Source organism: Callithrix jacchus, chromosome Y (assembly GCF_049354715.1).
Source record: "Callithrix jacchus isolate 240 chromosome Y, calJac240_pri, whole genome shotgun sequence".
Lineage (NCBI taxonomy): Eukaryota > Metazoa > Chordata > Mammalia > Primates > Cebidae > Callithrix > Callithrix jacchus.
In genome coordinates, this window is record NC_133525.1 from 14,187,674 (window position 1) to 14,214,043 (window position 26,370).

The window sequence follows — 26,370 nt, forward strand, 5'->3', positions numbered from 1 at the left end:
TATGATTGAGTTAGCAGAGGTAAACAAAGTCATAGAGTTATTGTGCAGAGAAGGAACGAGGAGGCACACAATGTCTAACCATACAATGTCTCCTTAGACCACAAGGCCTGAGCTCAGCCATTCTGTTGCAAATGTCAGAGGCAAAGATTGATGTTTATAAAATCAGTGCAACCAGACTTCCTCCTTTCCCTTAGCTCAACAGCCTCCAGGAGAGGATAAACATGTATGGGCTCAAGCTTAAGATGGCGAGGGTCCTGTCAAGGGCCCTTCGCAGGAGTGATCCCCACACTCAACGGATTTGACTCTTCTGCCTTAATAAAGCCCACGATTTAATTGTTACATACACCTAAGCCAATAATCTAGGTAATATGGCCCTCCTGCCTACTGACAGGTGGCATTGTGATATACCACTGGTCTCCTTTCCAGGTGATGTGATTGTCCTCTCCTGCCTAGGTGCTGTTTTCAAAGTGGGTAGTGACATATTGATGAGCCCAGAACTCATGTGATGTGATCCTTCAGCCTGGGTTCTGCCCACAGGAAACATTGCGACACATCACTCATCCCAGCATCATAGTGATGTGAATTTCCTACAAGCACTCAACTCACAGGGGGTGTTGAGGTAATCAGCAATGGAGGAAGGGTTTACAGTGTGCCTACATAAACTGGTTATAAATAAGGTATAAAAGAAATCAGAAAAGATAAACTCGGAAGGCCACAGGAGGCATCTGGGGAAGAAGGCCTCTCTATTGCCAGCATGTTCCCAGGTACAGAGTGGGATTTTAAACATCGAGCCCAATGACATAATGCCCCCTTGAAGCACTGGAATGTAACTAGATACATAGGCTCCTTGCTAAGTCTGCTCCCACCAGCTGCATTATCACTTATATACCAGATAAGCATACACTTTTAGTTCTTGAAAAACTCACATAATCTGCCACTGCTATCATCAATCTTATGTTTGATGCACAGCCTCTTTTTCAATGATTCACCCCACCATTTTTCTATAGATAAAACTGATTGTATTCAGTAAATATTGTGAAAACCAGAGCTCACGGTCTTTGCAGCCATCTTTTCACATTGTCCCCCCTGTCCCACTTTATGCATTCTTAACTTGTCTTTGTCTCATTTCTTTGTCATCTCTGGACTCAAGGTACCCATGGGTGGAGTGTAGGATACCCTGGCACCCTACAGGGGGGATACTAGTATATCCCTGACTCATATTCATATTCAGGTGCTGTGACTCTTTTGCCTGGTTCTTTCCACAGGCAGGATTGTGACATTCACCTAGGTTCAAGTCACAGGAATAATGACTACTGTCATATAACAGCCTGGCCAATACAAGAGATTTTGACTCTTACAGCTAAGCTCAGAACAATCAGTAAAGTTCTGGGTCTTCTAATCATATAAAGATTACAAATGATTATGAAACTCATGAATATTCTATAAAATACTTGGGTCTTATAAGAGTCCATTACAGAAGTAAAATTTTGTCTCTCATTGTTACACCATCCAAAAATTGGGATTGTCACTCTCACACATAAACAGAGTCCATAGGTGAGGTTCTGAATCTCACATGTGCAAACAGTTTACAGTTAGTATTGGGATGGTCATATGTGGATCTGGCAAGAGGTTGAAAGGTGACTCATTTCTGGACCCAGCTCATAGGCATGTCAATGTCTCTCGTGCCTGATCCCAGGTAGTAGAAGAGATGTTGACTGTTGTATCCAGTCTTACATAACAGATAAGTTCTTGGGCTTCCAATGTTTCAGAGGTCTCAGAGAATCACAACACTCATGCATACTGTATAATGCCCTGAAATGGTACAGATACTGTTAAAACAGGGCCCAACTCAAAATCCTGATTGTGACTCTTGTATGCACACACAGTCCACAGTTAGAATTAAATGTGAACAGAACCCACTCACGAGGGCCTGGATCTCACTCACAGAAACAGTTCACAGGTGAAATTGAGACTGTCATATCTAAATCCATCCACAAATGGCAGGGTGGCTCATTTATGGACCCAGTTCACAGGCACACTGATGACTTTCATACCTGGACCCAGACATGGTAAGTGTTGACTCTCATGGCTGAACTTAGGGCAACATGCAGGGTCATGGGTTTCTACCATCATGAAGGTCTCAGAGCAGGTTTTCATTCTAGTGCATACTATATGAAGCCCTTAAGTGACACAGAGGGTGCCTTATAAAGATCCAGGACACAGGTGACATTGTGACTATTCTCTGCACTCAAAACATACAGTGAGAAATGTCATCTTCCCACATGGACACAGCCTATTGTTAAGGTTCTGAATATCACATCTAGATCAGTTTAAAGTTGATATTGTGACCTCTCATATATGGATCCACCTCACAGGTAGAATGGTGACGTTCATACTCAAACTCAGCACACGTGTAAGGCAGTGATGACTCTAATTAGACAGTATGTGCAGGTGAGGTTGGAGCTTTCCTGACTGAATTCTGCCCAGCATTGAGATTGTGATTTGTGTATTTAACACAATTCACAGAAGGTGCTGTCTCTTGCACCTGGAGCTAGAATATATGTGGGACTGTGGATCTCATTCCTGGACCTTCCTATAGGTGTGACTTGGACATATAATTTTTTCTCAGCATCAGATTGACTTTACTCCCTTGCATGAATCCTGACAACAGTTGGAATTGTGACATATACCTCACCAAAATACCTAGGTAATATGACTCTCCAGCCTGGGTCCTGCCTACAAGGGGCATGGTAATGTGTCTCTGAGCCCAGCAACTGGGTGATGAGACTCTATTTTCCTGCCTGTGTCCTGCCTCCAGTTTATGTTTGGAACATAAATCTGGGAATATTACCTAGGTGATATGACTCTCCTCTCATGGCTTGGCCCTGTCAATAGGAGGGATTGTGACATACTGCTGGGCCCAGCACCTAGGTGGTGTGACTCTTTTGACTGGGTTCCGCCTACAGTGGGCAATGTGACATAACATTGAACCTAGCACAGAGGTGATGTGACTTTTCTGTGTGGGTCCTGCCCATGGAGATATATTAACAGTTCCCTGGGAAAGCATTAAGGTAATGTAACTTTCCTCCCAGAGTTCTGCTCACAGGTGGAGTTGTGACCTATAACTATGCCTAAGCAACAGTCATGATGATGGCTTTCTTACACTCACCAAGCTAATAGGAGAAATTTTGACTCTAATAGCTAAGCTTAGGGCAACAACTATGGTCCTTGGTCTACTCATTGTAAAATGCTCGCAGAAGATTACAGCATTCACATGTATTTTATAAAGCCCTTCACTTGTATAGAGAGTGACATAACAGGGCCCAGCACACAGATGAGATTGCGACTCTCATAGACACGTGTAGACAACAATTAGGATTGTCACCTTCATACATAAACAGAGTCCACTGCTGAGAATTTTTTTTAATTGAACTTTAGGTTTTGGGGTACATGTGCAGACATGCAACACTGCTGAGATTCTAAATCTCATACATGGATGCAGTTCAGAGTTGAAATTTTGACTTTTATATGTGGATCTGGCCTCAGGCTGAATGATGGCTAATTTATGGAAACAGCTTACAGGTCACCTGTATACCAATATCCCCAAGTATCTAAACAAATTTATTTTGCTCCTTTCCAATCCAAGATCTCATTGAATCATGAATTTAGTAAAATGTTACATAGGTATGAACAATAATCCCTGTTTGTGCAATTTTTTTAATACTTGTGGATAACTAACCCAAGTATTGCTTTCTCAATTACCACCATTCAGCCAATACGTTATTATTATTATTGTTATTATTATTATTATTTTGTATGAAGTTTCGCTCTCTTGCCCAGCTGCAGTGCAGTGGTGTGATTCTCCTGCCTCAGCCTCCCGAGTAGCTATAACTACAGGCATGTGCCACCATGCCCGGCTAATTTTTGTATTATTAATAGAGACAGGGTTTCACTATGTAGGCCCAGGCTGTTCTTGAACTCCTGACCTCGTGATTTACACACTTCAGCCTCTCAAAGTTCTAGGATTACAGACATGAGCCAATGTGCCTGGGCCAATATGTTGTTCTTATGTTTTTAATGTAACTGTCTATATTCTTGTCTTTCTTGGTTTCTTTCAACTTAAAAAAAAACTGATTCAAAACAACACAACCTTTATTGAATCCAGTCAAAGTTGAAACATTTAGTGATAATAGATAGAAACTCATGGCTGACTCATCAGATTTTTCATAGGTCCTCTCTTTTTCTCCCTGGAACAATTTATACGGTACAAGAAGAATTGGACTAATAAGCAGATGCTGTGGAGTCCTTGTTCCAATCATTCAAATTTTTCTTTGGTAAGTTATTCTGACTTAAAATTATTAACTAATAACATATAAAGGTGCTTAAAAGCTCCAGAATAACTATTGTGTTCTGGGAAACCAAACATGTTACTTTTCACCTAATTATCATGGCAAGTGAATCTGTGCAGATGCATTCAGGAGCACTTCATTACTCAAATATAGCTACGGGGAACTGGTGGGCTAAAATGCTAACAACATTTTCTAGACTCCAATTCTCCCATTAGTAATACACAGGATGATAAGTCATAATTTCATGGTAATTCTGCACATCCTCAGGGAAAGACAGGATGTGGCGGCTGCAGTTTCTCCTTCACCCAGTGCCCAGAGATGTCCGGCCGACCCAGTCCCTCCCCAGCCGCTGCTCACAAGAGCAGCTCTGCGATGTGCTGCGGGTGGGCTCTGTCGTGGCAGATGCAGCAGGCTCAGAGGTCACGCCCAGCAGCAGAGTGGGAGCCTCATTGCGGCTGCCGTTGGGTTCATGGTTCTGTCCTGAAAGCAGAATAAGACATCTTCAATTCCAAGATAAGGCTGCAGCAGCAGCAGCAGCCTCACGGACTGCAAAAGCCACAGTGATTGGAAGGCCAAGGGTAGGGCATCCTGAGGGAGGGACTGCGCAGTTGTAGGGTCGGTGACCAGGCCAGGAGCCAGTGCTGAGCAATCACACTAGAGGCCGATGTCAGCTCTCAAGGCCGGATTTCATTCTTTCTAAGGTTGAATCGTATTGCACTGTGTGTATACACCACATTTGGTCTAAACATTTATCCCCGATGGGCACAATGACTGATTCCATATCTTGTCTATTTTCAATAGAGCTGTGATAAACATGGGAGTGCCACTATCTCTTCAATTACTGATTTTATTTGCTTTTAATATATACTCAATAATGGAATTTGTGGATTATATGGAATTTCATTTTTAGGTTTTTGTTTTTTGTTTTGCTTTCGTTTAGAGATACCTGCAAAGTTTTCCATGGGGGTTTTAAATAAAGAAAGAAATGTCTAAAAATGTACTAAACTTACATTCACACAAACAGTATCCCCTTTTCTCCACATCCTCATCAAAACGTGTTATTTTTTGTCTTCTTGATGAAGGCCATTCTAAATGGGGCAAGGCAATATCACATGTGGTTTTGGATTTCATTTTCCAGGTGGTTAGTGATGTTGAGTATTTCTTTGTCTTCTATGAAAAAACATCTATTTAGGTTTTAACGCACACATTTTCTTTTATTTTATAGGTTGTCTTTTCATTCTGTTAATAGATTTTTATGCTATCCAGAAGCTTTTATTTTAAAATTTTTTTAAGATGGAGTTTCTCTCTTGTTACCAGGCTAGAGTGCAATGGTGCAATCTCAGCTCACTGCAACCTCCGCCTCCTGGGTTCAGGCAAGTCTCCTGCCTCAGCCTTCTGAGTAGCTGGGATTACAGGCACGTGTCACCATGCCCAGCTAATTTTTGTATTTTTAGTAGAGACGGGGTTTCAACATGTTGACCAGGATGGTCTCGATCTCTTGACCTCGTGATCCACCCGCCTTGGCCTCCCAAAGTGTTAATATTTTATTGATATTAATTTTTATGTTTTCTGACTTGATACAGAGGTAAGAGTTTGCCCTGAGCTTCGTAGGTTATCTGTCTTCTGTCTCAGTGCTTTTAAGTGTTTTTCTTCTTTTTGGTGTCATTCGGTTTAATCACTATTCCTTCTTTAAGATCTATTTTATTTATAATTGACAAATAATTATTGTACATATTTATGGAGTAGGTGTGATGTTTCAGTACACCACACAATGACCCAAAAAGGGTATTTTTATATTTTTCCCTTTAATCATGTATTATTGCTTTCTGCTAATAAAATTAAAAATCCTCTCTTCTACCTGTGTTAAAATAAACAGTACATTATAATTAGCTATAATTACCCTACTGTGTAATGGAACACCAGAATTTATTCTGCCTGTCTAACTGTAACTTTGTAACTTTGACAAACCTCTCCCCATTTCTTCATTCCTTCACTTTCTAGCCTCTAGTAACGGTAATCCCATTTCTTCATTCCTTCGTTTTCTAGCCTCTAGTAACGGTAACCACCATTCTACTCTCTACTTCTATGAGATCAACTTTTTAAAATTCCACATCTGAGTGACATCATGTGGTATTTTTCTTTCTGTTACTGGCTTATTTCACTTAACATAATGTCCTCTAAGTTCATCCATGTCAACATAAATGACAGTTTATTCTGTTTTATTAATGAACATTATTTCTGTGTGTGTGTGCATGTGTGTGTGCAGCATTTTCTTCATTCATTTATAGATGGGCACTTATAACTGTTGGTAAGAATTTAAATTGGTACAACTGTTAGGAAAGACAGTGTGGAGGTTTTTCAAGAAGTTACAAATAGAACTACCATATGCATCCACTGGTTATATATCAAAAGGAAATAAAATAAGTATGTTAAAAGGTGGCTAGGAGCGGTTGCTCATGCCTGTAATCTCAGCACTTTGGGAGGCTGAGGCAGGTGGATCACCTCAGTTAGGGAGTTCAAAACCAGCCTGACTAACATAAAGAAAGTCTCTCTCTATTAAAAACACAAAATGAGAGAGGTGTAGCTACTTGAGAGACTGAGGTAAAAGAATCCCTTGAAGGTGGAAGGCGGAGGTTGTGGTGAGCTGAGATTGCATCACTGGGCTTCAGCCTGGGCAACAAGAGTGAAATCATCTAAAATTAAAAAAATTGCACTCCTATGTTTATTGATGCAGTATTCACAATAACCAAAACCGTTATTTCTTTTAAGTATTCCTTAGTTTATCTTTTCTGATGCATTACACTCTAAACTTTTTTTCACTTTTGGAAACTTATAGTAACCGATTCTTTGCATGTTGCCTTCCTGTTTACGCGGCCTAGGAAACAAATTTTTTATTTCTTCTCATCTAATTTTTATATAAAATAAATATATTTTTATCCTGTGTAATTTTTCTTCTATAAATTATATGACTACATTAATTCTGCTCAGATTTAATTAATTAGTCCTCTCATCAATTCAGTGTATTTTAATATGCCATTTGTATGCTGTGCCTTACGTTGTTTTACTACATTTCCAATAGTTTACTTTCCATTTGCCTCTTTTCCAAATATGATTTGTCAAACTCATAGTTTTTTCCACATTATTTTGATTTCTTATTATTTTATTTTATTGGACAAATATTAAATACAAACCTCATATCTGAGTTTTATGTGCCATATAATTTATCTAACGCTTCATGCTAGTAGCTCATCTTCTTGTGTACAACATACTTCATAGTTTCATTCTCACATGTGGAAGAGAGCACAGACTGGATGCCTGCAGACACTTTATCTGTGTTTATCTCATTTGCCTTGTCAGAAGCTGAACAACCCACATGAATCTAACATCTTTGTGATCAGATGCATGTGAATGGAGCACTGGCCTCTTAGGTTGATATTTCTCTCAACTATTACCTTTATTTACTTCGGATCCTGAGAAGTTTCCGTCATTTTCTTCAACTATATTAGGCATTTTGTAAATTCTTGTGACTTCTTGGTGGTTTTATTATCTGCATTAAGTTTTTGAAACACGTTATTTTTCTGAAAAGCAGAAATGTCAACAATTGCATGCATGAGTAAAATATCTGATCTACAATTTCTATCTCATAGAACATTACATCATGAGAAATCCGGTTTCTTCATCTGAAATACTGGTAGCTTCAAGAAACCCCTACTCAAAAATTGACCACATAATTGGAAGTAAAGCACTGCTCAACAAATGCAAAACAACTGAAATCATAACAAACAGCCTCTCAGACCATAGTGCAATCAAGTTAGAACTCAGAATACAGAAACCAACCCAGAACCGCACAGCTTCATGGAAACTGAACAACTGGCTCTTGAATGTTGACTGGGTAAACAATGAAATGAAGTCAGAAATAAAGAAGTTCTTCGAAACCAATGAGAACGAAGACACAACGTGCCAGAACCTCTGGGACACATGTAAACCAGTCTCTAGAGGAAAGTATATAGCAATAAGTGCCCATATGAGGAGAATGGAGAGATCCAAAATTGACACCCTATCATCAAAATTGAAAGAGCTAGAGGACCAAGATCAAAAAAACTCAAAACCCAGCAGAAGACAAGAAATAACTAAGATCAGAGCTGAACTGAAGAAGATTGAGACATGAAAAACCCTTCAAAAAATCAATAAATCCAAAAGCTGGTTTTTTGAAAAGATCAACAAAATAGACAGACCACTAACCAGATTGATTAAAAAGAAAAGAGAGAACAACCAAATAGATGCAATAAAAAATGATAAAGGGGAAATCACCACAGATTCCACAGAAATTCAAACCATCATCAGAGAATATTACAAACAACTCTATGCACATAAACTAGTAAACCTGGAAGAAATGGATAAATTCCTGGACTCCTGCATCCTCCCAAGCCTAAACCAGGAGGAAGCTGAAACTATGAATAGACCAATAACAAGATCAGAAGTCGAGGCAGCAATTAAGAGCCTACCACACAAAAAAAGCCCAGGTCCAGACGGGTTCACAGCCGAATTCTACCAGACACACAAGGAGGAGCTGGTACCATTCCTTCTAAAACTATTTCAAACAATCCAAAAAGAGGGAATACTTCCCAAATCATTTTATGAGACCATCATTCTGATACCAAAACCCGGCAGAGACCCAACAAGAAAAGAAAACTTCAGGCCAATATCCATGATGAACATAGATGCAAAAATCTTCAATAAAATATTGGCAAGCCGATTGCAACAGCAAATCAAAAAACTTATTCACCATGATCAAGTAGGATTCATCCCAGGGATGCAAGGCTGGTTCAACATACGCAAGTCTATCAACGTAATTCACCACAGAAACAGAACCAAAAACAAAAACCACATGATTATCTCAATTGACGCAGAGAAGACATTTGACAAAATGCAACAGCCCTTTATGCTAAAAATCCTCAATGAACTCGGTATCGATGGAACGTATCTCAAAGTAATAAAAGCTATTTATGACAAACCAACAGCCAATATCATACTGAATGGGCAAAAATTGGAAGCATTCCCTTTGAAATCTGGCACTAGACAAGGATGCCCTCTCTCACCACTCCTATTCAATATAGTTCTGGAAGTTCTAGCCAGAGCAATCAGGCAAGAAAAAGAAATAAATGGTATTCAAATAGGAAAGGAGGAAGCCAAATTGTCTCTATTTGCAGACGACATGATAGTATACCTAGAAGACCCCATCGCCTCAGCCCAAAAACTCCTGAAACTGATAAGCAACTTCAGCAAAGTCTCAGGATATAAAATCAATGTGCAAAAATCACAAGCATTCGTCTACACCAATAACAGACTTAAAGAAAGCCAAATCAAGAACGAACTGCCATTCACAATTGCTACAAAAAGAATAAAATACCTAGGAATACAACTCACAAGGAACGTAAGGGACCTCTTCAAGGAGAACTACAAACCACTGCTCAATGAAATCAGAGAGGACACAAACAGATGGAGAAACATTCCATGTTCATGGTTAGGAAGAATTAACATCGTGAAAATGGCTATACTGCCCAAAGTAATTTACAGAATCAACGCTATCCCCATCAGGCTACCATTGACTTTATTCACAGAACTGGAAAAAACCACCATGAACTTCATATGGAAGCAAAAGAGAGCCCGCATAGCCAAGTCAATTCTAAGCAAAAAGAACACAGTGGGGGGCATCACACTACCCGATTTCAAACTATATTACAAGGCTACAGTAATCAAAACAGCATGGTACTGGTACCAAAACAAAGATATAGACCAATGGAAAAAAACAGAGGCATAGGAGGAAACACAACATATCTACAACTATACAATCTTTGATAAACCTGACAAAAACAAGCAAGGGGGAAAGGATTCCCTGTTTAACAAATGGTGTTGGAAAAACTGGCTAGCCATGTGCAGAAAGTAGAAACTGGACCCCTTCCTGACACCTTACACTAAAATTAACTCCAGATGGATTAAAGACTTAAACATAAGACCTGGCACGATAAAAACCCTAGAAGGAAATCTAGGCAAAACTATCCAGGACATAGGAGTAGGCAAGGACTTCATGAACAAAACACCAAAAGCATTGGCAACAAAAGCCAAAATACACAAATGGGACCTAATGAAACTCCACAGCTTCTGCACGGCAAAAGAAACAGTCACTAGAGTGGATCGGCAACCAACAGAATGGGAAAACATTTTTGCAGTTTACCCATCTGACAAAGGGCTGATATCCAGAATTTACAAAGAACTCAAACAGATTTACAGGAAAAAAACAAACAAGCCCATTCAAAAGTGGGCAAAGGATATGAACAGACACTTTACGAAAGAAGACATATATGAGGCGAACAGTCATATGAAAAAATGCTCATCGTCACTGGTCATCAGAGAGATGCAAATCGAAACCACATTGAGATACCATCTCACGCCAGTTAGAATGGCGATCATTAAAAAATCTGGAGACAACAGATGCTGGAGAGGACGTGGAGAAAAAGGAACACTTTTACACTGTTGGTGGGAGTGTAAATTAGTTCAACCATTGTGGAAAACAGTGTGGCGATTCCTCAAGGCCTTAGAAATAGAAATTCCATTTGACCCAGCAATCCCATTACTGGGTATATATCCAAATGACTATAAATCGTTCTACTATAAGGACACATGTACACGAATGTTCATTGCAGCACTGTTTACAATAGCAAAGACCTGGAATCAACCCAAATGCCCATTGATAATAGACTGGATTGGAAAAATGTGGCACATATACACCATGGAATATTATGCAGCAATCAGAAATGATGAGTTTGTGTCGTTTGTAGGGACATGGATGAATCTGGAGAACGTCATCCTCAGCAAACTGACACAAGAACAGAAAATGAAACACCGCATATTCTCACTCATAGGCGGGTGATGAAAAATGAGAACACATGGACACAGAAAGGGGAGTACTAAACACTGGCGTCTATTGGGGGGAAAAGGGGAGGGCCAGTGGGAGGGGGAGAAATGCCAAACGTGGGTGAAGGGGAGAAGGAAAGAAAAACACACTGCCATGTGTGTTTCTACACAACTGTCTTACATGCTCTGCTCATGTACCCCAAAACCTAAAATCCAATAAAAAATTTAAAAATAAATAAAGAAAGAAAAAAGTTCACTAATGATGGCTTCCAAAACTGGGAGCAGGTTCACGTGGTTTTACAAGAAAATTCTAACAAATGTCAAAGAATAGCTCTTTCCCTGAGCTATAAATTGTCCCAGAGCCCAATAAAGCATAGAAATTGTACCACTTCACTTTATAAACTTAGAATAATCTTGAAAAATTCCAACAGAAATAATACAGGAAGGAAAACTATAAATGAAAATCAGTTATAATGGCAAAAATCCTAAATACAATACTTCAAATTTAATATAGCAGTATGCTCAAAGACAACTGTGTCATGATCAAATGGAATCCTAAATGTCTTATTTTGTTCATTCGGAGTATGTTATATATTCAGAATAATTCTGGAGACTGAAAAAAACACATAAGTTTAAATAATTTTGTTAAAATATTAATACATGTACTCCATAAATATATACACCTACTATATACCCATAATTTTTTTCAAATACATTGAGTAACCACTAGGAGTCTAGGAGAATACAAATATATTGTATAACTTCCAAACTACTAGAATAAAAATAATATTTTAATCCTGCAAAAGTAAAAGAAACACATAAGATGGTATATTTTATACATAAAAAAGAATTTCAAGAACAGGTACAAACATCATTATTCACATTAAATATAGATAAATTAAATTGATATTTAAAAAAATAATTGGTTTTGCTCAAAAGGCAGGGTCTTAGCTATATACTTTTTAAAAGAAACAACCCTAAAACAAAATGGAAATAAAGGGATGGACAAGCATGCACTAAGGTCAGTGGTTCTCTCTTTTTTTTAAATTTTTTGAGACAGGGTCTCACTCTGTTGGCTCAGGCTGCAGTGCATTGGCATGATCAAGGCTCACTGCAGCCTCAACCTCCCAGACTCAGGCTCCCCCCTTCACCACCCTCCCACCAAGTAGCTGGATTACAGGCACAAATCACCACGCCTGGACTATGGTATTTTTATTAAAGCCAGAGTTTTGTCATGTTACCTTGGCTCATCTGGGCTGGTCTGGACCTAGGCTCGTCTCAACATGGACTCTGAACTCAAGCAATCTGCCTGCTTGGGTCTCCCAAAATGCTAAAATTACAGGCATGAGCCACTGCAACCGCCTTTCCAGTGGTTCTCCAAGTGTGGTCTCTGTACCAGCAGCATCATTAACACCAGTGAACATGTTAGAAATGTAAATTCTACGGCCCTACCCCAGATCTAATAAACCATGCACTGCGAATGGTGCTGAGCAATCTGTATTTTATCTTGTTTTATTTTTGTATTTTTGCATTATTGGATTATAGTAGTCATTTTTGAAATAATTACACTCCAGTTGAATGGCCTTTTGTTAGTGTTTTCCATCTTTCAAATCCATTTTTTAAAAAAGGCAAAATCAATTTAAACAATAATGTTGAAAACTGTTGTGATAATTTATTGTGCATCAACTCATTTTGATTATATACTTTCATGACCTTCATGTGTTCTGATTAGCTTTTTGTGGTCTTCTCTGTCATTTCAAGTGAGAATTTTACTGATACAGTAATATCTTTAAATACCTTTCTTTTATTTTCTTGGCTTTGTTTTATTTTTTTGGTTCAACATTTCAAACATACTGCCTTAATGATTTACTTAAGTTTTGGCATATTCTTTATATTAGCAAACTTTTCCAAATTTTTTTTTCTGCTTAATTTTTTCTCTCATTTTTGTAAGTATAATTAGAACCTGTCAGTACTTGAATGCTTATTTGTCTCCAATTCCAATTGCTCATTTTTGCCTCATTCATTCTTTGCAGTGTTTCTTGATGTTATTTGTGAATTATTAGAGTTAGGAAGCATTTAAGTTATTTTTCTGACTGGCACTCTTGAGGTGATATGCATGCCTTCTCATGTTTGAGAATCATTGTCCTAAAATGCTACCAAAAAAGACTGCTGAAGTGGAAAACATTACTATTAGGAAAAATGAAATTCAAGGCAAAAGTGACAAAGGCAAATTTCATAAGTGTGAAACTCACCAGTAATACACTAATCAGTTATAAAACTGTACATGTTATAGTAACATCTAAAGCAAACCCTTTTAGAAATGTAAGGAGAGATAAAACTATCATCATAGATGGAAGTCAATATTTCTCTCAGATAAATGAGCAAATAAAATTGATTAAAAACAAGACTCTGTAATATGCGAATTATATTTTTAAAAACCCGGTATAATAACAAACTTTAAGCCTAATAAGCTTTTTCTAAATGTTCAGAGATTAAAGAATTGAAAACAAGTCAGGCATAATAACCCACACCTGTAATCCCAGCACTTTGAGAGGCTTAGGTGGGTGAATCACCTAAGGTCGGGAGTTTGAGGCCAGCCTGGTCAACGTGGCAAAACCCCATCTTTACTAAAAATGCAAAATTAGCTGGTGTGGTGGTGTATGCCTGTAATCCCAGCTACTCAGGTGGCTGAAGCAGGAGAATCATTGCTGGAGAACCAGGGAGGTGAAGGCTGCTGTGAGCCAAGATCTGTGCCAGCAATCCACCCTGGAAAACAAATGAGTCTCTGTCAGGAGGAAAGAAAGAAAGAAGGAAAGAGAGACAGAGATGAGAGAGACAGAGAAAGAGAGACGGAGAGAGAGATTGAGAATTAAAGGAAGGAAGGGAGAAAATAAAAAGGAAATGCCAATTACATGCCAAAAAAAAAATAAGAGAGAGGTTTAAAGATATTACCATCTCAGTAAAATTCTCACTTGAAATGGCAGCAAAGACCCCCGAAGTTTGAAAATATCAGTGAAATTTAGACCCCAAAAAGCTAAACAGAATACAGGAAGGTAATGAAAGTATATAAACAAAATGAATTGATGCACATTAAGTTATCTCAACAGCTAGTTTCCAACACGGTTGTTTAAATCACTTCTGTCTTTTTTTTAATGGATTTGAAAGATGGAAAACACTAAAGAAGATAATTGGGCTGAAGTGTAGTTATTTCAAAAATGACTACAATAATTCAATAATGCAAAAATACAAGAATAGAATAAGATAAAATAAGAAAATATCAATAATGAGTAACAATAAAATCTCTGTACTTCCAAACCTGGGAGATGCGGCCTAAGCAATTTCCATGGGAAATTTCAAAATTTTAAATGTTTTTGGAGGAAACAAACAAGGAAATATATGCACCAAGCATTCAACTCAAGAAAGTAGTACAAGAAAAGTATAAGCACAGGAAGTATATGGAAGAAATTAAAGATGATAGCATAAATTAAGTAGAAAACATCTCCTCACTATATACTTTGTTATTAGCAAAAACCAAGTGTCTTTAAAAAAACCAACAATACAACAAATAATGTTCTGGTAAGGCTGATCATTAGAAAAGGTGAACACACAAACAACAGGATTGTGAAAGGAGTCATAATTGACAAGATAGGTAAAAAAAATGTAGATTACTACGTACAACTTTGAGATCTAGGTGAAATGAGATTCCCTAGCAAATTACCTACTCTCAAAAGTGGATTCTTGAAAAAGCATTATTAGTTTAATCATTTTCTCTAAAAGCAATTGCAAGAGTCGTCTCGCTTAACCCCCAATCCTGGCCCAAGACACGAGGTTCAGGTAGTTTTAGAGGGGAATTTTACTAAACCTTTAATGAACATATAATGTCTGTAAGCATAGGAAGACGGGCAAGCTTTCCAACTCATTCTACCAATATAAACAATTCATTCAAAAAATACTCCCCTAGCAAAAATCAACAAAAACAAAAACCAAACCTATAGACCAAATTAATTTAAGTAAACAGATGTAAAAATAATCATGACCAAGTGGGAATTCAAAAGTGGCTCAATATTAGTAAAACCATTAATTTATTTCATTCATTCCTTTGTTCAACAAATACTGAGTGCCTACTATGTGCCAGACATTGTTCAAGCTATAAGATATGGCCCAAAGGCCAAAAAAAAAAAGTCATGGATCTTATAAAAAGGTAGGGGGGAAAATAAAACAGCTAAATAAAATAATTTCAGAATGCTATGATTATATGAAGAGCATTTGCAGGGTAATATAATAAGTGGGGGAGGAAATATTTATTTAAAAAGGCACTTTTAATATGTTTTAATTTGAGCTGAAACGGGAGGATAGAAAGAAACTTTTCAGAAAGAGGAGAAAGCAGGTGCAGGAAAAAGACTGGTGGTTTGAGGATCAAAAAGAAGGCTGGTTCCCAGAACATAATGGTGGAGGAGAGGGCTTAGAGATTAGAGAGGTGAGTAAAAGATTCTGTAGGGCAGGGTGTCTGCAAACTATATAGCCTATAAGCCAAATCCTGCTTGTTGCTTGCTTTGTAAATAAAGTTCTATTGCAACACAGCCAGACCCATTTATTTACATACTGCTTAAGGCTGCTTTCTATATACAATGGCAAAAGCGAACGGTTGTGGCAGACATTATATGTCTTCAAAATACAAAAAGATTTACTGTTTGTCTCTTTTCAGAAAGTTCACCATACTCTGATGAACAGCCTTGGAGACCCCGGTAGAGTTTGAATTGCTGCCTAAATGCAATAGCGAGCCACCTGAGAGATTTAGGCAGAAGGTTGTCACACAGGCTAACTTCTACATTTTAAAGCTATCTTTGAGGTCACAATATGTGTTAGCTTTCAGATAGGGTAGTGACGAGGAGACATGAGGGAGACTTTTGGGGTAACAAGATATAGAAATATTCTATATCTTGAAGGGAAGGGGGTGGTGGTTACACAGGTGTATATGTATATAAAATTTTATCAAGCTGTATTTTTAAAATTTTGTTTTTACTGTGTACAAGGTAAACCTTAGTGAAGAGTTTCAAAACACAAATGTGTACCACGAACAAAGTTAAGAGAAAAAGAATAGATTGCACGAAAACAATTTGTAGACAAAGTTGTAATACCCCTTAGCAAAGAAATTCTATAAATTAATTAGAAAAATGACAAAAGATATATTTTAAAATAGTAAGATATGGAGAAATGGGCATTCTCATACATATGCTGGTGAATGTGAATTTGTACAGCCTTTTCAGGAGATGATTTGTCTATATCCACAACATTTAAAAAAATGATACTAATACCTTTTAAGGCAGCAATTTCACTAAAGGAAGCCATTCAACAGCAATACTGGAACATAGTAAATAAAAATATGTGTACATTCTAATGATGCTTGTAAATACAACGCTTGTATTTAATACTAATAAACAAATAAGTGCCTAAAATTACAAATTACCTATTCCCATGGGCATGATTACAGAAATTATGACACACCCATGCTATGGTATGTACAGAAGTTCAGGAAATATACCTGAGATGTGTTTAGTGGAAATAGCAAATCACACAATGAGACATTACTTCCTTTTGTATTCTTCAAAGACATACACCAAACTACTGACAGTTTGGGATTTTTAGAGGAAAAGTGAAGGCACCAGAGAAGGCAAAACAGGTCTTTCACTTCTCCCTAATATTTTATTATTGATGATTTGAAATATACAGCAAAATTGAACAAATTTTATGGTGAACATCAATATGATCACTTCCTAGACTTTATCACTAACATTTTACTACCCTTGGGTCGTATATTTCTAACATAATGTGTTTTAAATAAACAGATTGGGTTTTATTTTGGCACACAGACATTACCTTTTGTAATATAAATATAGTTTTAATGAATAGATAGTATGACAAAATAAACACAAAGTATTAACCCCCTCAACTCTTCTTTAGGACACAAATTTGTCATTTACATATTCAATTCTAAAAATTAAAGTAATCAACATTTAGAGTAATAATGCACTACTGCCTTATTTCACACTTGAGATAAAAATCATCCCATCTTTTTAAATCCCAGAAATAGTTATCTTGTTTTTAAAATTTAGTTATTTAAGACATCCTTGCCTACACATTGCTATAACATCTTTAACTGAATGTGACTATAATTGCATCATGTTTTTTGAGCTAAGTTATCCTTTTACTTTCAAGTTTGTTGCTCTTACATGTTACAGCAAGATTACATATGACTTAGTATTGTGACAACATTTTAAAAAGGACTGAAAAGCAGTAATGCAGAAAATTATAATCTTTCTTCTTCCAGTACTTATTTTATTTTTTGCATTTTATTTCTTTCCCCATTTCAAACGTGTTCGTGCATACAGTACTATCATTCCCCTTAATTTCATTTCTTAGAGAAGAAATTTAATCGACAAGCAGTTGCTGATGACAAGCTAGTGTTTTCAGGTTAACTTCCTACTTCTGAGACAGAAAAATTGAACTTCTTAGATCAGTACTGTCTGTGGTGAGTAATAAGAAACAAGAAAATGAGAATGCCAAGCCATCCCATAAAACCACACATTTAAAACGTGATATTTACATAATTCTTACACAGCGTTTCAATCAATGTAAAGTACAAATGAATACATTCTGGAACATCCTTTTCGAATGAAGATTAAAACATGCAAAACCGCAAATTTTTACAACCCTTACACTAAATTAAAATCTATAAGCTCTTCAACCGTCACAACATACTAATTCCACAACTGGATTGGGAATAAAACGAAGATTAATTCCACCACAATTAAACATGTAAAGAACGTATAAGGTATACTGACTCCCACATCGGTACGTATGCCAGACTGAATTTTAAGATGTAGTCAGACACTTCCTGAATTGGCTACTTTTGCAATCAAAGAAACAAGGAAAAAAACAACAAAAACCACGGGCTGTGCAAATTTCATTAAGCATCCTTGGGTCATTCAAGAAAACTTGTCGACCTGTCACTCCTGGCTTGCAATTAACAATATGAAAGCATTTTCATTTTTTTCCCATTCAAGCAAGCTCCTGAAAACTATTTTAAAATAACCCTCTGCCATTCGTTCCAAACACTTACCGCTAAAGTTGAGTTCCTCAGGTTGCTTGTCTGTTAACCAGGTACCTCCATACGGATCTTCGTTATTCCACATCGCCAAGTAATGACTCTTCCCGCCTCTTAAAAGCCTCTCTGCTTTCTCCTCATGTGCTCTATTTCTGAAGGGAGTTTCTAAAGAAATAGCGCCTGAGGTCTCCCCACAGTGGACATTACCTAAGCACAGGTTCCTCTGGCCTATCCTTATCTCATTGTAAAGACATGAGACTCTGGAAATTCTCATTTGTATGCCAACTTTAAGAATATTTTGATATACGAGACAGTTCAAGCTGAGGTCCAGACAGCACTTCTCCTGGTACACCTCGTCTGAGATAGTCACATCATAGCAATAAAGGGGAGGCTTGGGCACTGTGTCACATGGCTCATCCTCTAACAGGTACCTTTGGACGGCCAGCACAGTGACAGGCACCACCTCCGAGGGGGTGACACACTGGAGAGGTGAGCCTATAATCTGTTCAAGAACCTTTTGAATCCAGGACATGCACCCTTGGGCACCAGCTCTTCAGATCACCCCTCCCGGGACCCCAGCCCAAATTCTCTCAGGGTTCGGCCAACCTATCCCTGCATGGGAGGGATCAGCTTCAGGCTGTCCTGACTCACCAGACATTGTTGGATAACTGCGTACCTGCTTCACTACCAAAAGCTAGTTTGCCTCGTTCAAAGCAGAGGGAAATAAAACCGCGCACTTTGACGCCAATAGCTACTCTGCCTGCTGACAGGCAAAGCTCAGCCCCGTAGCGAAGCTGCAAAGACGTTACGGGTGCGCGCACCAGCTCTCACACCCCGCCTCTGGTTCGGTGCACTTAGGACTCGAGACACTGTTACTAGGCAGTCACATGCGCAAATTACCTAGCAGGTCGTCTGACCTTGTGCTGGCAGGGTTGCCATCTTGGGGAGGGAGGACGGGGAAGGGGAGGGGGAATCGGTGGTTGTCACGGTTCTCAAAAAGAGACGGGAAGACGCACTTGTGGCTCCCCTGGAAAGGAGGATGCCTAGAGGCAAGGAATAAGAGAAAGTGGCAAGAATCGGGGTGCAGAGTCAGTGCTCAGGAGTTTGGGGTTTGGGCTTTGCGCCGGGAACAGAAAGTAATTTAGAGTTGGTTAATATACATTAATGTAGTAACATGGGTTTCCTGCAGTATGAACAAAACCAGATAATGTATGCACAGCCTCCAGGTTGGTTCCTGGCACAAAGCTTGCAATAAACATTAGCTGCTATTGTGACTAGCATTAGCATAATTATCTGTAGTGGTTCCCTGAGTGTAGGCTGTGTGAAGTAGTGTTTAAGTGCAAATGAAAATAGAGAACTAGAATTGGATTGTAAAGGGCTGCCTTTAGACTTCTTAAAATGCACATAATTTTAATATAAATATTTCAGAAACTTAGCTTAATGTAAGGCATATATCGGGAATTAATGAAAAGTGAAAAAGCAGGTAAGAATAGTTAAAACTAAGAAAATATTTATCAGATGTACTTCGATGTACCAGTATACACAGAAGGAAGTAACTGTTCTCAGAATACTTTTAAAGACAGTTGTGAGCTAATTTTGTTTATATTAATTTCCTTTGGCTCTCTAGTTTATCATTCTTTATTCACTATTTATGAAGTCTCTATATGAAGTAGGCACTGTTTTAGGCCACTAGGGATAACTGTAGTCAGGGTCCTACCCTCAAGTTTCTTCTCATTGCTTGGGCTAAAGAATCCTGCTGTTAATAATATATTTAACTAATTTACTCATTCTATACAGAATTCTTTAGTGTCTGGTATGGGCCAGGTATAGCCTTGCTAGGGAGACGGAAAAGCATAGTAAAGGGAAAGAAAGTGGAAGAAACAGGAATTAATGTTTTGTAAAAACTATGATTACAGAAAGGCTCTCTAGTAAGAGATTGAACAGAACAGAGATGTACAGGAAGTAAGAGAGTAAGCTATATGGATTTCTGGGGGAATGGCACTTGAATCAGAGAAAACAAGAACAAATTCCATGAGATAGAAGCATACTTGATATTTTTGAGGAAATGCAAAAGCCAATCAGCTGTGGAGGGGCAAGAGGGAGAGTGGTAAGAGGTGACATCAGAGAGGTAACAGGGTTTCTTCTGTTATGAGTGAAGGAGTGACATGACACTTCAGCTTGAACCCCATTTCCTTCATGATGCCTCCCTAACCAATTCAGTCTAGAATAATCTTTCTCTTCTCTGTATCACTCATTTGATATTTATCATCTAATACTTGCAGTTAAAAACAAGTTTAATGTATGTATGCACAACTCAGTTTCTTAACATGGGCACTCTTGATTCTTTGGGCCCGAAAGCTTTTTGCCATGGGTTGTCTTGTGCACTGTAGAATATTTAGCAGCATCTCTGGCCTCTACCCATTAGATGCCTTTAGTACCTCCCCCTTCAGTTGTGACAACCAGAAATATCTCCAGACATTGCCAAATGTACCCTGGGGGGTGAAGGTGCTCCAAGTTGGAACATCTGATTATGATCTGCATTAACTAGATCTTAAACTCTTCAAAAGCAGAAATTGATTTGCTCTTTTTTTGCTTCCTGTAGTTCCTTCATTACTGCTATGCATAAAAGACACTCAAATAGTTTAAATAAGTAAAACATACTATTCCCAGTGTCTCTTTACCAAAGGAAATATACAAGTGTGGATCTCCATAAACAAATGCAATATACAAAAATCCAAGCTTACCAAACATGAAATAAGTTTCCTTAGTGTAGGTACTTTATGTTCGCTGCTGAATCTCCAGTGGCAAATCAGTATCTAGCATATAGTAGATACTCAATAGTATTGTGGAATAAATAAATGAAATTATGGATTGGTGTTGCATTTATTATATGGGTCATTAAATGTCAGCTATCTCTGTTGTTTATCCAAAGAGAACATGTTTGAAATCTTTCAATCCTATTCCATCAACCGCCCCTAAACTATATATGCTCAGTGAAATTTATGAATAATAGTATTGTCTCATCACATTCTGGGTCCTTCCAGCTAATTTATGAAAGATGAATATTGGCAGTGGTGCTTAGTATTTGGATAATTACTGGCATTGGGAAGAAATAGCACTAATGTTTAGTTTTACACTACTACTAACAAAGATGTATGGTGACTGTGGGCACATATTTGGAGACTTGTATTGTTCTACTGACAACCTACTGATAGTGCCCATCTCCCCAAGAATTATATTGTCTACTTGAGTAGCAGTCACACCTATGAAAGTATGAATGCTCTCTGATTTGGCATTACTAAGAGCCTGTTTTAGGATCAATTTCACAATAATAGAAAAGAAAGGATATGAACTTCAAAGCCAGTAATAAGTATTATTAAGATTATTGATCTTTTTCTCTTCTCAGATCTGACAGGTTTATTCTAGTACCTTCCAGGGTTTAAAATGATAAGGGTAGACAAGACAAAATTTTATAAAATGGAAATATTAAAATATATTCAAAACACCTTAAATAGGTTATGAAATGTATTTTGGTAGTCCACTAAATTTGGTGCAGCTATAAGTCACATTGATTTATCTCATTTTTAAAATGCAACCAAAAAAGTAGTCATAGTTGTTGAATAATTAAGTTAGTTCATATGGGCAAAGTGCTTAAAACAATGCCTGGCACATAGTAAGAGCTCAATAATTATTAGCTATTGTTACCATTATTCTAAAAAGAAGATAAATGCATATCATAGAATGCTAGAACTATAGAGAGCCTTAGATGACTATTAGTTCAGTGATCTTCAAACTGTAAGCTGTGAAACATTAATGAGGCTGTGAAGTCAACTTATTAAGTCACAAACAGCAATTAAAATATGTCAAAATAGCACAGAAACTTTGAGAGTGCATCACATATATTAAAGGTAAGAATTGCTTTGTAAAATGTTTGTGTTAGATTTGATGTATGTATACGTGTATACTGGGTTGTGATATAAAATGTATTTCTTATTATGGGTTTGGCCAAAATGTTTTAAAGAAACTTCTACAGCTCAACTATCTCTTATTATAAATGAAGAAACTTGGGCTAGAAAGGGGGATGAGTATGAACAAGATAATAGTGTGATAAGTGGCAGAGCATAAGAACTATTAGCCAAGCCTTAAGAAAAGGCTTTGCATGACATTAGGTAGTGCAGATCCTGCATTATCTTCCAAATATATCATTTTTTTGTTTGTTTGAAGAACCTTGTTTTTCCTAACCTCATATTTACTTAACAATCCTTTTATTCATTGGCCTGGGTAGGCAAATTAGCATCATTCTCCAGCCTTGGACATTGGAGGTACACATGTAGGTTCATCAAATTCATAAGATTATGAGAGTGTGGGTGGAATTGTTGGGGAGGGAGAAAAAGAAATGGCATAACTAGTTGGTGCTAAAAGGATGTGGAGAGTTTGCTGCTATCTCAAAGAGTATTTAGGTAAGCTCTCCAAACATCACCATGGTAACAAGAGAGGGCCTGAGGGTGGCTTCCTGAAAACCAGAGCACTACAACCTCCAGTGCAGAGCTGCCCTTTTCCAACATCTTTCCCTTTCAAGGCTGCACTTGATGATTTTATTAACTCAATTGAATCTATATACAAGGAGTGATCTGTATGGCTTATAATACAAGGATCGATCTGTATAGCTTATCATAGCTCATCGAAATCAAGGTTATTTCCATGTTATCTTTCTATTAGATGTCGAATGATGTTTGATTGATATATTTGAAGCACACAGAAGTTTTTAACACAGACTTACCATTAAAGTGGTACCACATTTTCCCAATCCAGTCTATGGGAAAATGTGGCACATATACACCATGGAATATTATGCAGCAATCAGAAATGATGAGTTCGTGTCGTTTGTAGGGACATGGATGAATCTGGAGAACATAATTCTCAGCAAACTGACACAAGAACAGAAAATGAAACACCGCATATTCTCACTCATAGGCGGGTGATGAAAAATGAGAACACATGGACACAGAGAGGGGAGTACTAAACACTGGGGTCTATAGGGGGAAAAGGGGAGGGCCAGTGGGAGGGGGAGGTGGGGAGGGATTGCCAGGGGAGAAATACCAAATGTGGATGAAGGGGAGAAAGCAAACAAAACACACTGCCCTGTGTGTACCTATGCAACTGTATTGAATGCTCTGCTCATGTACCCCAAAACCTAAAATGCAATAAAAAAATAAAAATAAAAATAAAAAAAAAAAAAAAAAAAAATAAAGTGGTACCACAGACTCCTTTTGCCCTTCAGTAACACAAGCGAATATTTATATTGGTTCCCTTTATTGCTTGACCTGAGCACCTATCAAACATACTATAAATGGATGATTGAAGTTGTTCCCCCTTCCTTTCTTCCATCTAAATCTTACTTCTATTTTTAATAAAGACCTAGACATGTTAGCTTTTCTTCTGAGTCTTAATATTATATATCTGTAAGAGACTTGGATTTTAGAATGTAGATTTGCTGTTTTAAGTTTATCAGGTATTTCTTTTCTCTGACTATTAGAGAAAGTGGTATTGCCAGTAAACTGGGATTCTACAGATTAACTTAGCCCTTCTTATACTCACTTATCATCCTCATTTGTCATGATGTGTCCAGCATGCTTCAGTGCTTATATTATTTCTTTCAGAATTTTGTTTGTTAAAATGTGTGGCTAAATTTTGATGATATTTTGGAAATCTGAACTCTAGCATCTACCCTGTGTTGCTATACCTGAAACAGAACTGGACTGAAAGTTGGTTGGAAATAGGCTAATTATCTAAAGATGTCTTTGTTGGTTTTTTTTTTTTTAAATATATAACAGCCTCATTAAAATAGAATTCACAGACCATACAATGGACCTATTTAAAATGGAAAATTAAGTTGTTTGTGGTATATTTAAAGACTTGTGCAACCATCACCACAATCTAATTATAGAACATTTTATTATCCTATAAAGAAACCCTATACAAATTAGCAGCCATTTCCAATTTCAACTGGCCACTGGCAACTCCTAATCCAATTTCTGTCACTGTGGATCTTCCTATTCTGAACATTTCATATAAATGAAAGTACACATTGTACTTACCTTCTTTCACTTAGCATAATAATTTTAAAGTTCATCCATGTTGTAGTATACTTCATTCCTTTTTATGACTGAATAATATTTCATTGCATGGATACACCACATTATGTTTATCCATTCATCAGCTGATGGACATTTGGGTTGTTTCCACTTTTGGCTATTATCAATAAAGCTGCTATGAATATTTGTGTATATGATTTTGTGTGGACATATGTTTTCAAATCTGTTTTGTAGATACTTAAATGTAAAATTTCTGGCTCATACAACAAGTCTATGTTTAACTTTTTGAGGGACTGCCAAACTGTATGACAAGAGTTGCATTATTTTACATTCCTACTGGCAATGTATGAGTTCCACTTTCCCACATTCTTGTCACTTGTTATTTTTCCTTTTTAATTATTATAGCCATCATCGTGCATTTGAAATGGAATATTTTGTCAAATATTGCAAATATATTCTAGTCTAGACCTTGATTTTTATCCTCTTCACAGAGCAAAGTTCTTCAGTTTTTAATTTGATGAAGCCCAATTTATTTATATATATTTTAATTTTGAATTGTGAATAAATAGCAGGTGTATATATTTATGTGGTACATAAGCTGTTTTGATGCAGACATACAAGGCATAACAATCCCATGAGGGTAAATGTGGTGTCATCACCTCAAGCATGTATCCTTTGTGTTACAAATAATCCAATTATGCTCTTTAGTTATTTTTAAATATACAACTAAATTATTATAGACTACATTCACTGTGTTGTGCTATCAAATTCCAGATCTTATTCATTTTTTTTTGAGACAGGGTCTTGCTGTGTCATCCAGTCTGGAGTGCAGTGGAACTATATTTTTGTATGCATTAACCATCCTCATTTTCCTCCAACCCCTTATTTGTGGGATCTAATATTTTCTTTTAGTATCAAGTCTGGGAATTCTTTGCTTTGCACTAGATTTAAAAAATAATCTCTCTGAGGTTTTTTTTTTTTTCTAGAAGTTGTATTCTTTTACATTTTTACATTTAAGTCCGTGATCCATTTTGAGTTTATTTTTGTGTAAGATGGGAGACTTTGGTCAAGATTCACTTTTTTTAACCCATGGATGTCTGATTATTCCAGCACCATTTGTTGAAGACCAACCTTCCACCATTGAATTGCTTTTGGACCTTTGTCAAAAAATCAGTGGCCAGTCTTTGTGTGAGGACATTTCCAGGTTCTCATTTAATTCCATCAATGTATGTATATATCCCTCCAGAAATACTACAGAGTCTTTTTTTTTTTTGAGACAGAGTCTCACTCTATCACTGGGCTGGAGTGCAGTGTCATGATCTTAGCTCACTGCATCTTCTGACTCCCTGGTTCAAGTGATTCTCCTTCCTCAGTAACTGGAACTATAGGCATGCACCACCACATCCAGCTAATTTCTTTGTATTTTTTGTTTTGGGGGTAGAGATGTGGTTTCAGAATGTAGGCCAGGATGGTCTGGATATCATCACTTTGTGATCCACCCCCCTTGGCCTCCCAAAGTGCTGGGATTAGAGGCATCAGCCACCGTGCCCAGCCACAGTTTGTATTATTGTAGGTGTTCCAGTCTTGAAATTAGATTTCTCCTTTATCCTTTTATCAAATTTACTTTAGGTATTCTATTTGCCTTTCCATAGAAATTATAGACCTATTTTGTCCATATCCACAAAAATCTTCATAGGATTTTGATACCAATTTCCTTTTTTCTTTCTTCACTCAGCCAATACCGTAACTCCATTCTTTTTTTTTTTTTTTAAGAAAAAAAGAGAAAGAGAAAGGGGAAGAGAGAACAGTAGTCTTGCTCTATTTCCCAGGCTGGAATGCAATCTAAAAATAGGTATTAAAAACCCTTTTTATGCTGATAATTGTACTTATCAGTGGAGACAGGAAG

The 26,370-nt window shown here is 37.4% G+C and overlaps 1 pseudogene; it reads right to left on the minus strand.

The window, feature by feature from the left end:
• Window positions 1-4,650: 4,650 nt before the first annotated feature.
• LOC144581303 (RPA-related protein RADX pseudogene) lies at window positions 4,651-19,027 on the minus strand (annotated as a pseudogene).
• Window positions 19,028-26,370: the final 7,343 nt, after the last annotated feature.